The sequence below is a fragment of the Centruroides vittatus genome, unplaced genomic scaffold (genome assembly GCF_030686945.1).
Source record: "Centruroides vittatus isolate TY-2023 unplaced genomic scaffold, ASM3068694v2 contig_166, whole genome shotgun sequence".
Taxonomy (NCBI): Eukaryota; Metazoa; Arthropoda; class Arachnida; order Scorpiones; family Buthidae; genus Centruroides; species Centruroides vittatus.
In genome coordinates this window covers 610,861-627,125 of record NW_027121006.1, presented here as the reverse complement: position 1 = coordinate 627,125, position 16,265 = coordinate 610,861, and the positions used below count along the sequence as shown (strand labels likewise).

Here is a 16,265-nt window from a genome sequence, read left to right as displayed (position 1 = left end):
CAGAGGTTTTCTAAAAAATGCTGAGAAGTAATATTAAATGAAATAAGTTTGTTTCTGTAATAAATTTATTTACTGGCATCCAATGGTTTTTGTCTCTCAAAACTATACAGGCAGCAATGACAATTTTCATCCAAATTAACAAATTATTTGTCAAGATGCATAGTTATTTATATAGGCTAGTGAACAATTCATTTCATGTCAATTTTTGTATACAAATCCATCATTGTGCCTGGAGGATGTTAACAGATTTTGATAAAGGACAGACGACCTTTCGAAAGACAAACAAAAGTCAAATCGAGAGATCTCCATACATTTGGACAGATAAACGACCGTAGTCTGCAATTTAGTTTTAAAAAGTGATAAATTTGGGACCAAAAATCGACGAGACTCAAAGTTAACGGCAAGAAAGAAAAGTGCGATCTGGTATAACTCCGAGATTTTTCTCGTCGCGTCGTTCCTGCGATCGAGTCGATCCTTTCACAATTTTAAAGACTCCAAAATATTTTTCAAGAGTTCCAAACATATAGAGAATTTTAAAAAATGACAAAGATAAACCTAAAAAACGGTAGGCACTTACAAAATATTGTTCGAGAATCAGCAATTGGGAATAAGAAAAGACTATGTTGGTGTCACAAAAAGGATCATAGCCATTTGCCTCAAAAAAACAAATATAGCATTGAAAAAAGGGATTGCAACACCATATTGTCCAAGATGACAAAACCAGAAGACACTACAGTCAAATTGAATAAAGCTAATATCATTAGAGCACTACATCCCCCCATATTGGCTATCAGCAAAGAAAAAATTGAAATTTATAAAAGAAAATTAACTGATGGTTGCATTAATGCTACAGATATAAAAGAGTTACCTTTAGCATGGAAATTCAACAAAGAAATTGCAATATATCACATCCACCTTTCTACATACAATATGTATTTATTTATTAATTATTTTTATACTAATTGCTGTTAATATTATTATATATTTATTTAGTTTGTTGTTTATTTATTTCATTTTAGGTTTTTGTATTCTGTATTTTGTGTGTTTAAATTACATGTGTTCAAATGTTCCACTTAAAACATTTAGATACACTATTACACCTGAATATGACCTATAGAATTTAGGTTGAAAACATTTGTGACAATATAAATAAATATTTCTCAGCAGGCATAAGATAATTACAAAATTTGCCAATTACTATCAAATTGAATTGGAGAAAAAAAATGATGCCCTGGACCATCAGATGGAAACATGGAAACACATTGTGTTTAGTGATGAAAAATGTTTAATTTTGGATGGTGAACCATCCAAAATTAAATATTACTGGCACAATCTAAGAAGAGAAGAGCAAATATGTTCTAAGAAGTGGCAAAGAGGCATTAACATTATGGTTTGGGTTTTTGGGTGAATATAATGTTGCCTTTGTAGTGGTAGAATAAAATGGTATTGCTTATCAAATCTTGCTTGAAAATCATCTTTCCATTTGGTGAAAAAATCTGACAGCTCCTTATGGATCTTTCAACAACACAATGTCCCAATCTGTACTGTTAAAAAAATCCAGCAAGGAATTGCGTAATTAAAAAAGGGCTTAATTTCAAGAATAAAGATGAATTTTTAAAAATATTGTAAACACCAATAACGAGTTAAATTTTCATTAAGTCCTATCCCAATTGAGATACAACACACACCCTCCTTCATCACCCCATCCCCAAGTTCTGTACTCCAAAATTTAATAGCATTGATGACCCATATATATGAGTTACTATGCCAAATTTTTTCTTAATCTTTACTCCATCCTGAGATATTAAATGAAATATATTCTATAGCATGCATGCACACAAAAAGGAATTTTTCCCCTCTTTTTTACTTTTTTGCATTCAAAGTCTCAAAACATCAAGATTTGCGAAAAACCTAAAGGGTCAAATTTTATACGAGTACAGTATTTTCCCTTGTTACATAACAGCTGGAAAAGTAATAACATTTGAGTGGTTTTTAGATAATGGTGTGTGCAAATTAAGCATTGGCCAGCATCGTCTCCTAGCTTAACCTACAGAAAACTTCTGGGCAAAATTGGGAAAGTCCATATACAACAATAAAAACAATGGGAGTTGGCAGTTTCAAAGTATAAAATAGCATTATGTAAAGATCCTCATAATAATTTAACAGTAATAAAAACAAGTACAATTTACATTAAAACATAAAAAGGAATTTAATACAAATTATATCATATACATTAGCAGTGTAATTAATGAGACAAACAAGGGATGCCATTTATTAATAACAGATAAATTTAAAAACTGTCTATTGGCAATTACGGGTAAATACATTTAATCGACGAGTACTTTCGACGGTATACAACCGTCTTCTTCGGGTAATACGGCAGGTAGTAATTATGCAACGTAACGTAATCGTGCCAAAACAAAGCAATATTTCATATAAATTAATTCAATAAATATTACACAAATAATCACGTTGCTATTAAACTACAAAGAAAATAACATTAAAGATCTTTGCACAGGGGCGACTCAAAAACGACAACAGCATCGATCACATCTCTGTCAATTGTCAAGGTCAAAAACAGAAAACTGGTAGAACCAGTCACCAATGTCAACTTCCTTAATTTTGTCACCTGACTGAATTGAGAATTGTAAAATTATACTATGTTTGTTCCCTTCTATTTCTAAAAGACACTTCATAATAAAAACAAAAAGTTACACTTAAATGGTATTAGTATAGCACATCTCCATATGAGGAAAACTAAATCTAATCTATACAGTACTGTCTCCACATTAGAATTTTTTATTCTTTTCATTTTTTTAAAAATAAAAAAATATTGTACTGGTATTGTGTATTGGTGAAAAATATGCATGCAGACTTACCATTCAATGATATTTTTGCCAAGATATCAAATCAATGAAAACTGACAAGCTATATTTTTGAAGTTTTTTTAATATATATTTTTCTATCAAAACTCTCTTGTATTTTTTCTATAATAAAATTTTTCTAAAAATTAAAAAAAATAATTAAAATGTAAAAAAAATTCTAACAGGAAAACAGTCTATTGTAGGGATTACATTTTTCTCATTTGGAAACATACTATACTAACACCCACTTAAACTTCTGGTATCTGGAACTGTATTCTAACTTCTACTTATGTCAACACTCTTTTTTTTTGTCCTGTGCAAAATGATCAATATAAAGTAACAAATGATACAATTCTGAAGTACTTCTGTTTCTTATTAATGACAGTTTAAAATTTGAATCACACTTTCTTTCAAAAAAAAAATCTAGCCTCATTCATATCTTTTGCTAAATAACTAAAACTTTAAGCTACTCTAAGTTTCATGTGATGAATAACATGCACTGCCCACTTGGGACAAAACTGGTGCAAACCAACTAATTATCATCATAGTCGATAACAAAACCCCAAACTATTGAGAGAACAAAGCTATCAAAGATTTGTTACACTTACAGACTATTGGTATCGATATGCATTCTGAACGTCACGTACCGAATGCTCGACAAACAACTCTCGTATCTAGATTTGTGGTTTTTATACAAAAGATCTGTATTGAAATAAAGCAAATACTGTAGATTCTAAATGTGTGATCTATTAGATCGATACGGTAAATACAACTACTACCGCTTACCGTGCAGATGCGTGCCGAACGCGTCCGCACGGTAAGTGGCAGTTGCGGGTTCGAGTCTCGTTCCGGACCGATTCTTTTCTTCCGGTAAATCTAAATTATTTAATCAAAAATTATAATTATTAAATTTATTAAGAGATGGCACCTAATGCTTTCCTCTGGTATCAAAATTGTTTGGTAATTTTTTAATATTATAGCCATTATTTAGCCCGATAGCATATAGCGGTGGTTGGCTTTGGTAATACAATGTATCGGAGTATCGTGTATCATTTGGTAATACAATGTATTAGAGTTGTTTGTTCAACAATATTACTTTGTTGCTTATAAGTTATAATAACACAAATAATATCCACTATCAACCATCAACCAAAATGTAATATACAAGCTAAAGAAATTTTGAGAATTTTCTGTATAGAAATAGAACAAGAAGAAATTTGATTCACTTATTTTGTTGGAAGTGACTAACACATACTGGTGTGCAGTTGTTCCAAATATCATTTCTTTATTATGTTTTAGTCACTTCCAACAAAATGAGTGAATCAAATGAGTAAATATATATATGAGGATGTTTGTTCACTATGTGCTGGTAGGCTGATTGACCCAACTGCTCTGAAACTCTGCAGTTCTGTTAACAGACTTCTAACTTAGAGAATGTCATACATAACACCCCAAAATATTGATTTCATTTCTGCATGTATCGATTGACACCGTCGTGCAGAAAATACCTTACATCCTTACTTCGGCAATGTTTAATAGAAATTACAAATATTTTTGGCTGCATTGAAGTGCCTTCCTCAAGTAAAAAAAGTCATTCCATTGATAGAACATTCAAAAATAGAGAAATATTCCAAACAGATTATGATGTAATTTGAACTTTATGTTATAAATTAACCAACATAGCACATTATATATATATATATATATATATATATATCTAACTTCCACTGCAAGCATCCTAGAGTTTACAATAAATGACAATAAACTCTGAGGTGGAATAATATCACACTAAGCAAAAACTGGCTCTGAAATAATGTCATTCTTATTAAGGCTGATAAAAAGCAATGCTATGGTCATGTTAAAAAAGTCCATGTAGGTCTCCTTATTGGAAAAAAACACAGAAAACATCAAATGTCAACCATTAGATGCCAATTTCATCAACAAAATATGATCTGGTTTAATTGCATTGCCTTCGCCAGACGGCTTGATCTTAAGCATACCACAGTACGCTCTCCAGACATCCTGAGAATCTTTGCTTTTGCAAAGACATAAACAAGGCCAACAAATGCACTCCGTTGTTGACAAAAGGAGATCTAACATTCCAATAGAGAAAAAAAGTACATTGTCTTTTAGTCAATCACTTTGCAGGATATGCCTTCACAGTCACCAACCAACTTGAACTCACAAATTAAAGGCTATTATGCTTAATGGCAGCATGAACCCTAGGGTATTTGACTTTGTCTTTTTGTACCTGTTGGTTTGAACAGAACATTGTTTCAGCACATTAAGGGATTTCCTATTCCACATCACACAAAATGCACACTTGTTTCACTGACAGATTCTAGATCTAGCCCACATGCTATGCCATACTTCCTTTTTTGCCTTTAAGAATTGAACACATCTGCCAAATTATGGTGTGTCAATGAGAAACCCCCTCTCTGGGATCTTTGTGAGTCGGTCACGAGAATCCCCAAACAGCAATCTCTCATAAAATTCCTTCCCAACATTTTATTATACACTAGATGCATCAATGACATTTTGATGCTGTGGAAAACTAAGCCTAACATTCAGGAATTCTTACATATGTTAAATAAGAACAGTTTTGGCTTAATATTAAATTAGAACCACCCAACAACTGCAGGATCCATTTCCTAGACCTCAATATTGAGATGAATAACAACAAAGTGATAATGTGGATTTATTATAAACCCACTCATCACACCTTTCTTATACCTTATAACTCAACACACTCCTTGCACTATAAAATCACAGTCTTCTGTGCACTTGTTAAACAAGCATGCATGCATTGTATCCACTCATCAGACACAATACAAGAACTAAATCACATTAAGACATTGCAATTACTCATGGGTGCAATGCATTACTAATCAATATACTAGCACACTCTAAAGACAGACAGCAAACCAGGTATGTTTAGTAATCTCAATGTTTATTGGTGCAATAAACACTGAGGTGACTGAACACTTCATTTTCGATTATGAACCAGAAATACATCAATTTTACACCAGGATTGGTAAAGATTTAAATCTTTAACTTATAAAAGATCTCCTACAGTATTACCAATGGTAAAAATGTCTTAAACAAATTACAGGCCCCCTGAGACATATATCATTCCTTTGGTTAATTCCAGATTCGACAGACTTGGCTCAAACTTACAGATTTCTGGATGCAAGAAGTAAAGAACATATATACAATACCTCCAAACAAATATGTTACCACACTGGGCCCAATATACATCAGAGTCCAGAGTGTCCCCCTGTTGGAATGAAGCTAGACTCTTGCAAAAGATATTTGACAAAAAAAATTATGAATAGTTGAGGTTAAAGAAATATATAAAGCTAAACTAAATGGAGGTTGCATTAATAACAATTACATCTCTTTACCTCAGACTCAGCAATACATGCCATATACCTTTAATTGATAAGCCCACTAAACATTCAACTAACCTGTTCATACAATTTTTTCAATATTTTTGTCTTTATTTGTAAAAGTTATATTACACATTTTGTTTTATTTGTCATCCATAAAATCAGTAATGTTTTGTATCATCTATGTTATGCAATTTTTCAAGTGCATGTAAGCATGCCATACTTTATCTTATGATTTTAAAAACTGCATCATAGGCTTGCAAGACATTCTTTTTTCCTAAATTAGTTTCTATATTTACTTTTGCTTTATTTAACTGGTATAAATTTCTATTAATCCATTGTACTTATCATCATATGTAAACCCTATAATGAACTACATTGGTTAATTTATAATGTGAATTTCAAATCACATCATAATCTGTTTGGACCATTTCTCTGTTTTTGAATGTTCTATTGATGGAACAACTTTTTTACTTGAGGAAGGCCCTCAATGCAGCCAAAAATGTTTGTAATTTCTATTAAACATTGATGGAGTAAGCATGCAAGATGATTTTTGCACCTCAGTGTCAATTGTGGACAGTTCCAGTGTACTAGTTAATTAAATCAACATACAGTAGAGCATCGATTATCCGACTCAATTGGGGACTGGGGTTGGTCGGATAACTGAAAAGTCGGATAACCGAAAAGTATGAAAAAATACATTATTAGTATAGTGTATTAGGCCTGGTTTAAATACTAGCCTCCCTTTCATGGTCGAGCCAGTGCTGCCAGCTAAAACATGCAAAAATTTAACAAAAATAATATTAAAGTAGCCAAGACGTAACCAAATATTGTAGTGCCACATCACTAGCGGACATTTGAATTTGCCGATTAGAACGCGGTCGGTTAATCGGGGGTCGGATAATTGATGCTCTACTGTATATCAATTAATTTCTGTCTAAATCCAACATCCTGCTTTCAAATGTAGCACCATCTATATGCATTTCTAACATAAAATAAAAAAATAGCAATAATTGAAAGAAATAATAAATGTAATTCATACAAAAAAGGATATAATTTTTTTAAAAAAAGTATATTATATTCACTTAATTACTGTAACAACACATTAGCAACGTAAGAGATGAACTATATCATTACTGTGACAGATAGCAAATAGCCCAAATGTGCATCGAATTGAAAGTGTTACACTGTAACAAATTATGTAAGTATTTGATTTTCCACATCTAACAACTAAAGTATTTTTATTTTTGAATAGCAGCTTTTATAATGCTAATAATTTTTCTATGAAGCTTCCTATGTACAATGACATACTTCCCATGTAGTTTATACACGTTCTGAATACTCTATATATTCTAAAAGTCTTATTATAAACAAAACATCCATAAGTACCAATTCAGATATACCTATTTCTCTTATAAACCATGGCAATGTTGGGTATTATAAGTCAGTCATATGCAAATCTTAGGTATACGAGAATTAAGTGAATTATGTTCCAAAGTAAGGTGACTTTTGAGCCATCTTGTACAGTTAAAACTTACATAATAGAATTGAATTGCAAATGATTTTCAATTAATTATCACCACATTAGAAGATATTAAAAAGCAATTGCTTATTGTTTAGTTAAAGTAAATGATCTGATTCATTCCATTACTATTATGTAAATATTTTCACAAGATACATACAAATTCAAGTTAGAAGTTTCTAAAACCAATGTAAATGATTTTAAATTATTTTGAGATATGGGAAATATAACCCAAAATATAGAAAATTCCCGAAATTAAGCTAATTAGAAATTAATGAAATTATAAAATATGGCGTAAAAGACGGTTAAGCTGCTATCTTGCATTTATTTAAACACAAAATCGGCCGAGATCCGGGGAGGGCCTTGCGAGCTATTCTCGGTCGCCGCGGCAACAATTACCTCTACGATCGCATGCAATCTAACTTAGTATATGCCCGCAATAAGACTGGACGAAGGCCTCGACGGCACGACCGACGACGGATCCGTACGACAAAATGTTATAGATTCGAGCCCGACTTCGGGTCGATCTTCTATTCAAAGATTTTTGAATTATTGTTAATCAAAATTAATTTCTAGTTATTAATCTAAGCACAAGACGGTAACTTAGCCGTCTACCCTCTGGTTAAATTACGTAATTCGATTGATTAATAACCAGTTAACCTCTAGTTCAAAAGTATTTTGGCTTTTAGATATCTGTTTTCTATAAAGACAATTAAATTACAACTCGAGAAATTAGAAAATATACACTGAAAGGTAAAAATTATCTAAATTTTTATTTTTAACTTGAAAATCACTTAGTTCTTCCTCTAGAGCTTTGAATATTTGACAAATTAACACATTTAGGCATCAATCCATTGGAATTCTGTACACTGATATCATTTAATTGACAATTTAAATACCTAATCGGCGTATTTAAATTGTGTCAAAAATAAATCAGAAATAATTATAAAAATAGAAAAATTCCTGTACAAACAGATATAAATAAAAGTAATTGTCATAAAGGAATGAGTCATAAAATAAATTTCCAGATTGCACAAACAGTAAAAAAGCATTGCATCATCTGTTTACTACTCAAGTTACTTTCTGTAGCAAGTTTATACAAAACATATAAATTATTTTGTGTAAAGTATTCCTGATATTCTATTATAAATATATTAGTTTCAATCATTTAATGACTAATATGGAAAAAATAAACTAGAATTTTTGATAAGTTAGGATTAGTTCCAACAGATAACATTTATTTTAATTATAAAACTAACTGTAAATAAATAAGTATGGAATAGATGATGACAAGAAAGACCAGAATGTACATTAATAGCATCATATATTTATTTGTAACTTGGAAAACCTATCAGTAAATGTTGTTTTTGAGAAGAGAAATACAGTTTTTAATTATTGGACAATATAATTATGCTACATCAGAACAAAATCTTAAATTCTTTTTATACTTATTGTTTCCTTGCTGCAAAACATAATCGGAGCCGTGGGTCGGCGTAAAAATATCCGATCCCATTCCTTTATAAAAGAACAATATGCATCAACAATGGTAAATATAAAATGGTAAATGATAATGCAAGTTCCAACACCAAAAAGCTTATACCATAAGACTGAGCTTCCCTGGGGCGTTGCGGTGCTATCCTAGGCAGGGACGGATTAACCAACTTTGGAGCCCTAGACATTTTCTTCTTACCGGGCCCCTTCCCTCTCCCACAAGAAGAAACATAACACATTTTCTTTAGATTTTAGAATTCACAATGTAAGGAACCAAGTCCAAGCGTTATTTTTATTTACTTTTATTTGCTTATTATTCTATTTTTTTTGGGGCTTATGTTTTGTTAGGACGAAGGTTTCCTCACCATTCACCTTAGGAACTTAAAAATAGAAGAAAAAAAAAACCCAACTCACCCGCGAAAGAAAAGCGCCGTAGAACTCGCGCACACTTGCGCTTCCCGAGCAGAAAAAAGTAAGTCCGCACCGAGAAAGAGGGGGGAAGACCCCACAAGCACGAAGTAGGGACTCGCTAGACCTTAAAGAATAAAAATGTCCCGAAAAATTGTAGAAACGAATAGTGTAAAAGGTTAGCGAGTATTGTCGGAAAATAGGCTGCCAGACAAACGAAAAAAGTTTATTGTTAGCATTAAGTATGTAAATAAGGGGAGTGATCTCATTCAGAATTGTGACGTCACCTCACACTATAAATCCCGAGTCTCGGGTGAAGACGGAGAGGTGAATTCCAGATAGCAACGAGTTTTGGTGAGCTTCGTATCAGTGAACGAGAGAGGTGTCCGATAGGATCAAATAGTTCCAAGGCGATTTTGGAGTTATTCGAATTGTGGATCGACGATTATAGGAAGTCTTGAGAGTTTGAGGAAATAGGTTCCTAGTATATTGAGGTGACGGTTAGGATCCGTAATTTATAAGCATTATTGTTTATAAGTTAAGTCTTTGATTTTGTCGGATTCCAAAGGGGAATAGAATTAAGTTAGAAATAGATTGAATTGAGTATTGTCGGAGTGATTCTTACTGAATTTCATTGAATAAATTATTGGTTGATTTTTACTAAATACTGTATATAGTTTATTGCTAGAAGATTAATTAAATATTTGATTTTGTTATTGACAAACCTTGTCATTATTGAATTCGGTGCACGCTTAAAGTCCAGGCCTGGCATGCTAACGCGAATCCGCGTAAAGTACCCGTTAGGGAACGGTTATTTCCGGCACACAGTAGTGTCGATAATCGTTGGAAGAGTCGGAAACAAAAACAGTACTTTACAACAATAACCATATAAAAAGCAATGTATTTTTGTTTATTTGTTTATTATATACAGCTGTCCAACAAAAAAGTAAACTATCTTATTTACAAATCTTTTCGAAATAAACAGTTTGACCGAGCCCTAGACATTTGTCTCGTTTGTCTATGCAATGATCCGGCCCCAATCCTAGGGGAGTTGCGAGATAATATGCACGGGTCGCCTGCACGCGACGTAACGAGTGAGCACGCTGCACACGCATCTCGTCACCCTGCTCTTTCGTTTGTTCGTCGTTCAATCTTTTGTTTTAGTCGATTATAAGCGTCGATGAATCAGTGTTTTGATTTCAAGTGTGTTGTATTTAATTTAAGCATCGTAAAATGGATAACTTTATTCAAATAAATAGAAAATGTGTCGAAGACTCGGGAAAGAGTAGAAAAGAAACTATAGAAAAATGAAAAAAGTACAGAAAATACGATGACCAATATTTAGATTTTGGATTTACCTATGTTAGCAAAGAACACGTGGAACTACCCCAATGTGTTGTTTGTCATAAGCTGGCAGCTGAAAGTATGCTTCCTAATAAATTGAAACGTCATTTAGAAACAACTCACAGTAATTTACAAGGAAAACTGCAAGACTTTTTTGCAAGAAAATTGCGAGAACTGAAACATCAGTCGACATCCTTGTTTTCCAGAGCATCTATTCTCTCCAAAGCACTGCTCACCTCTTACAAGGTCACTCGCCGTATTGCCAAATGCACGAAACAGCACACAATTGCTGAAGATCTTATTTTACCTGTAGCAACTGATATGGGTATTAGTGATGATTGGAGAATTGGCGGCTAAAGAAATAAAAATATATTCCTCTGTTTAACAATACGATTAGTTGTCGCATTCGTGACATAGCTGAAGACATTAACGAGCAAATCGTAGAAAAACTTTCTGGTTTATTTGCCACTTAACTGAATGAAGTGACTGACAGTAATAATGATGTTCAATTAATATGTTATGTGCAGTACTGTACATGGAAGAAACAAATCTATGTGAGGATTTGTTATTTTGCAAAAAAAAAAAAAAAAAGACTGATACCGGGAAGGCTAGGAATTTCTTTGCAATCATAGATTCATACATGGAAGAAAATAACATTCAATGAGAGAATTGTGTTGGTGTATGTACGGATGGAGCTTGCGCAATGTCAGGGCAGTATGGAGGACTTCAAGCTCTCATTAAAACCAAGGCTCCAAATACAAAATGGACACATTGCATCATACATAGGGAGTCTCTGACTACGAAAAAAATTTCACCTGAATTAAATCTTGTGATGGATATAATTATTAAAGTGGTAAACTTTATAAAAACAAGACCCGTAAAGGCAAGATTTTTCCAAAAGCTTTGTGAAGATTTGGATGCCGAGCATACATCTTTACTTTATTACTGTAACTCTCGTTGGTTGTCGAGAGATAACGTACCCTCACGTGTATACGAATTAAAAAACGAGTTGTACACGTATTTATTGATAGAATTGCACTGTAATGCAGAAAAGTTTAAAATACCGACTTCTTAATAAAACTGGCATATCTTTACAACATATTTGTGAAATTAAATGTCCTTAATAAATCGCTGCAGGGAAACAAAATGCATATACTGCAACTGGCTGATAAAATTGCAGCATTTAAAAAGAAGTTGCTGTTGTGGAAAAGAAAAATAAAAGAGGAGCAAGGAAATACTGAATATTTTCCTGTTTTAAATGACTCTCTGCAAGAAAAATCTATTCAAAATCTGGAGCCAAGTTTGCAATTGATATTTATCCAACATTTATCAACATTAAGCACCCATTTTGATATATATTTTCCAAAGAATCTAGATCAATACGACTGGATTAGAGACCCATTCCAATCGACCCCACCTCCATCTACACTTTCGACAGTCGAGGAAGAACGGCTGTTAGAACTATCTTGTGATACGAGCCTAAAAACTACGATTCGATAAAGACAAACTACTTCAATTTTGGAGCAATGTATCCCAAGAATATCCTACTATCGGTACTACAGCTTCAAAGGTTCTTTTACCATTTGCTACGTCATACTTGTGCGAAACTGGCTTTTCTGCAGTTGCAGTAATCGAGTCGAAATACAGGTCACAAATAAATTTAGAAACAGAAATGAGAGTAGCGATTTCAAAACTTCAGCCCCAATTTGAGAAGTTATGCTCAGAAAAGCAAGCTCATCCTTCTCATTAACTGTACTGTTTATGTTTTCTAATAAATAATAATTATTAAGATTCTATATTCTTTGGAGTTTTCTTTGAATAATAAAGAAATTTTAATGTCTGCTAGAGGTAGACGAAGGTATCTTCTTTTAGAAGGGCATTGCAAAAATACCGCAGCTTGTAAAGGGAGTCACAGCATAAAAAAGATTGGGAACCCCTGCCACAAGACATTTCACCACCATTCACACGAACTGTGGAGCTACTTTTAGACATATAATTTATTTAAGAGTAAGTCTAATGAATATTTTAGCTATACCTTTTTTAGCTGTTTTCTTTTGTTTTCCATATTTAGTAATATTACAATAATAAAATGTAATATTGGTAACATTATCATCAAAAATGGAAATTTCACACTAAATACCAAGTCTCACACTACAAAAGCAGTATAAATCGTAAGAGAATACATTTTATCAACAGATTGAAGTGTCAGTAGAAGTGTATTGCCTTCAACCAAGCAATACACTTCTACCGACCGATCTCACATTCTACTAAAATTACTTCAGACTCCAACTCTGTAGCAGAGGAGTTATGGCATCGGTCCGTCGCTACGAGAAACGAAAAACTCCAGAAAATTGTTTGTCCCGAACACGTCACGCTCCATTGCTTCTTCGCGGACCCAGCTAAATCCACGACGGGCTCGACACAAGGGCCTTTTAGCATCCACGGGGACAAAAAAGAATAAAAAAACCCCCAAGTATAACTTCATATTCAAAATCAGTTTAAAGTTTTATAATGGCAACGAATGTGTTCTAATGAAGTTCTATACATCCGTACACAAATTAAAATAGTCAATGCAGATGTAGAAGCGGGACATTGTCGGTAAATTCTATTAATGTATAATTGTACTGCGATTGCAACATGGTTTCATCAATTTTTCTACAGATTGTATCAAGATGTACAAATTTCATTCAAGTTTATGTTCTGTTAAAATGTCTCTTATTTGGTAGAGTTTTGTCATGTGTGTATATATGTTACAAAGTTTTTTAAATAAAATTAATAATGTGTATACATATGCTAAAATACAAAAAAAGGATCTATGTATTAAGACCAAAGTGGGACCTGTTATGTTCAAGACACGTATCATGAAATAAATGTGTAAGATTGTTCTGCAAATTATGTCTATCAAGGTCATTCTGTTCAATGTATGATAAGCTCATCTTTTCTCAAAGTGCACTACACAAAAATACAAAACTAATTAAAATACTCTACAAGGCTTGCAATTCCTAGACAATTGGTGCAAAGTGTTAAATTTTACACAATTCAAACAACCCTAAATCACTATTAAATGAACTAACTAAAAAATACACTTATGTAAGAACCAGATAACCGGAGTGGTTGATATTAGGGTCGCAAACTAAAATTATATACAGATTTCTTCCAGGCATTTTATAAATTAATTAGCATCAAAAATTAGTCTTGAATAATTACCATCTCATAAGTATTTTAAGAATTAGAAATGACTTCAAACTTTGAAATTAATTTTAAAAATATATCAAAACTAGAAGGAAACAATGTTAGAAACAGTAAAGACACCCAATTTTTTATTTAGTTTTAAATATCCAGTTTGTGCAAGTCTCAAAACATGATTACATTTTATGATTAAAATCTTACAAAACATGATTTATTCATTAGAACTAGCATTAATAATAGCAAGTTTATTTTTAAACACAGATGTTTACATTGTTATTCTCTTAGATAAATATTTATAGAAGCAATATAGCTTATCACAATACATTTTGAATAAGTTTTGAATTTTTTAGCATCTATTTTCATTTATATATTATAGATTGTAAAGAGAAAAATAAATTTAAAGAATGCCAAATTGCCAAAAGTGTTAAATTCCTGCATATTCAAAATGGTAGGACACTCATACTTTCTGCATATATATGCAAAAGACTCTGTTTATTAAGCAATCATTTAATTCGTAATGTATGCTCTACACGACTCCATTTATCAATGTGTAGCCGAATACGTTCATCTCATTTTTAGTGAAAACACATTAAGTGGTTTGACATTATGCATTACGTACCACACAAAATCTATTTCTTCGGTTATTCCCCGTTCTAAAGCTTTGCCCCGTACTTTGCGGCCTTCCGGCACCGTCGAAAAATCGGAGGATAAAATCCGAGGACGAAGCCGGCGCGTTACCTACCGATATATTACGTAGGAAAGCTTTTGACTCGTACTAATCGTTAAGGAAAATCACATTTTTCCGACAAGAAATATTTACGGTTTCCAATCTAATAAATTTTTGACGAAGCTTCGTCGAAATTTGCTTTATACTTTTACAAGTAACAAGTCTGCAGACAGGTTATGTATAAAGTTACATAAATTATAGGCATAAACATTGTATCTGATTACCAACTTAAAAATGAATTATTAAATTAGCCTCACATTATAATTTTATTGAAGAAATTAACTAATAATGATACCTTAAACAGCTTTTTTGCAATGCAATAAAATTTTAGTAAGAATAAAAATATAAAAACAATCATTATTGTATCTAGAAATAAACAAGTTTAAATTTCTCAGATTAGATGGCATTGATTACCCGCTTCCAAGTCTCGTGTCAGTTTTTGTTCTATTTAATCACTTATCTTATTTTTAATACCAGAAGATAATCTGTATTTCAACGAATTTTTTCCGGTACAAAACGATATAAGACGACACGTTTCGATAGTTTCGACCATTCTAATCTGTTATATTCACCTACAAACTCGCATAACAGATAAGGAACATAATTTATCGTCTTTTCATTTAGAAAACAAAAATAAATAATACAAAATATTACTTTTTAACAGGCAATGTTATCATTAAATTTTATCTATCAAGATTTATTCGTTACCTTAAATTAATTTTGGTATTGTTTCTGCTTATTACTCATTTACGTAACTAGGAACGGTACCGGACGTCCGTACGTCGAGCAAGTCTACGTTAAAATTAACGTTAATCGTCTTTATTCCGTAACTATTCCGATAAGGTACGTATTTACACAGAAATTTCGCACAAATTAGGCATTTTAATTTGTCCAATTTAACAAAATATGTCGGACGGGCATAAATCTAGTAGCAAAATTAAAATTTCCGTATCGAATTCCGAAAATACATCCGATTTATCTTTTCTAAATTTAGATCTTAGGAGGAAAAGATCAAGACTCCGGGCAATTGACTACAGTCTTCAACGCCGAAGAGCAAATTTAATTTTAATTTATGAAATTCCTTTGTAAATCCATCACTGCTTATTCGTTCAGTCATAGATAAGAATTCTTATTAATTTTTCTCTACAATTTGAAAGATCTCACGTAACTGCGAGTTATGCAATTGTATAAGATCTTGTAAACTTAATTTATTAGATGCCATTTTTATGCTACTAAGAAAACTTTATAATAATAATACATAAACACTTCTCTTATGCTCTCGTACTTGTGCTATAAATTTTTTAGGAAAAAAAAGTTTATAGTTAGTAATG

The 16,265-nt window shown here is 32.2% G+C and overlaps 1 protein-coding gene across 1 annotated transcript in view; it reads right to left on the bottom strand.

Moving 5' to 3' along the window:
• The window catches only part of LOC136968923 (transmembrane protein 134), a 28,928-nt gene that overhangs the window by 11,281 nt on the left and 1,382 nt on the right, over positions 1 to 16,265 (bottom strand). The window lies entirely within an intron of this gene.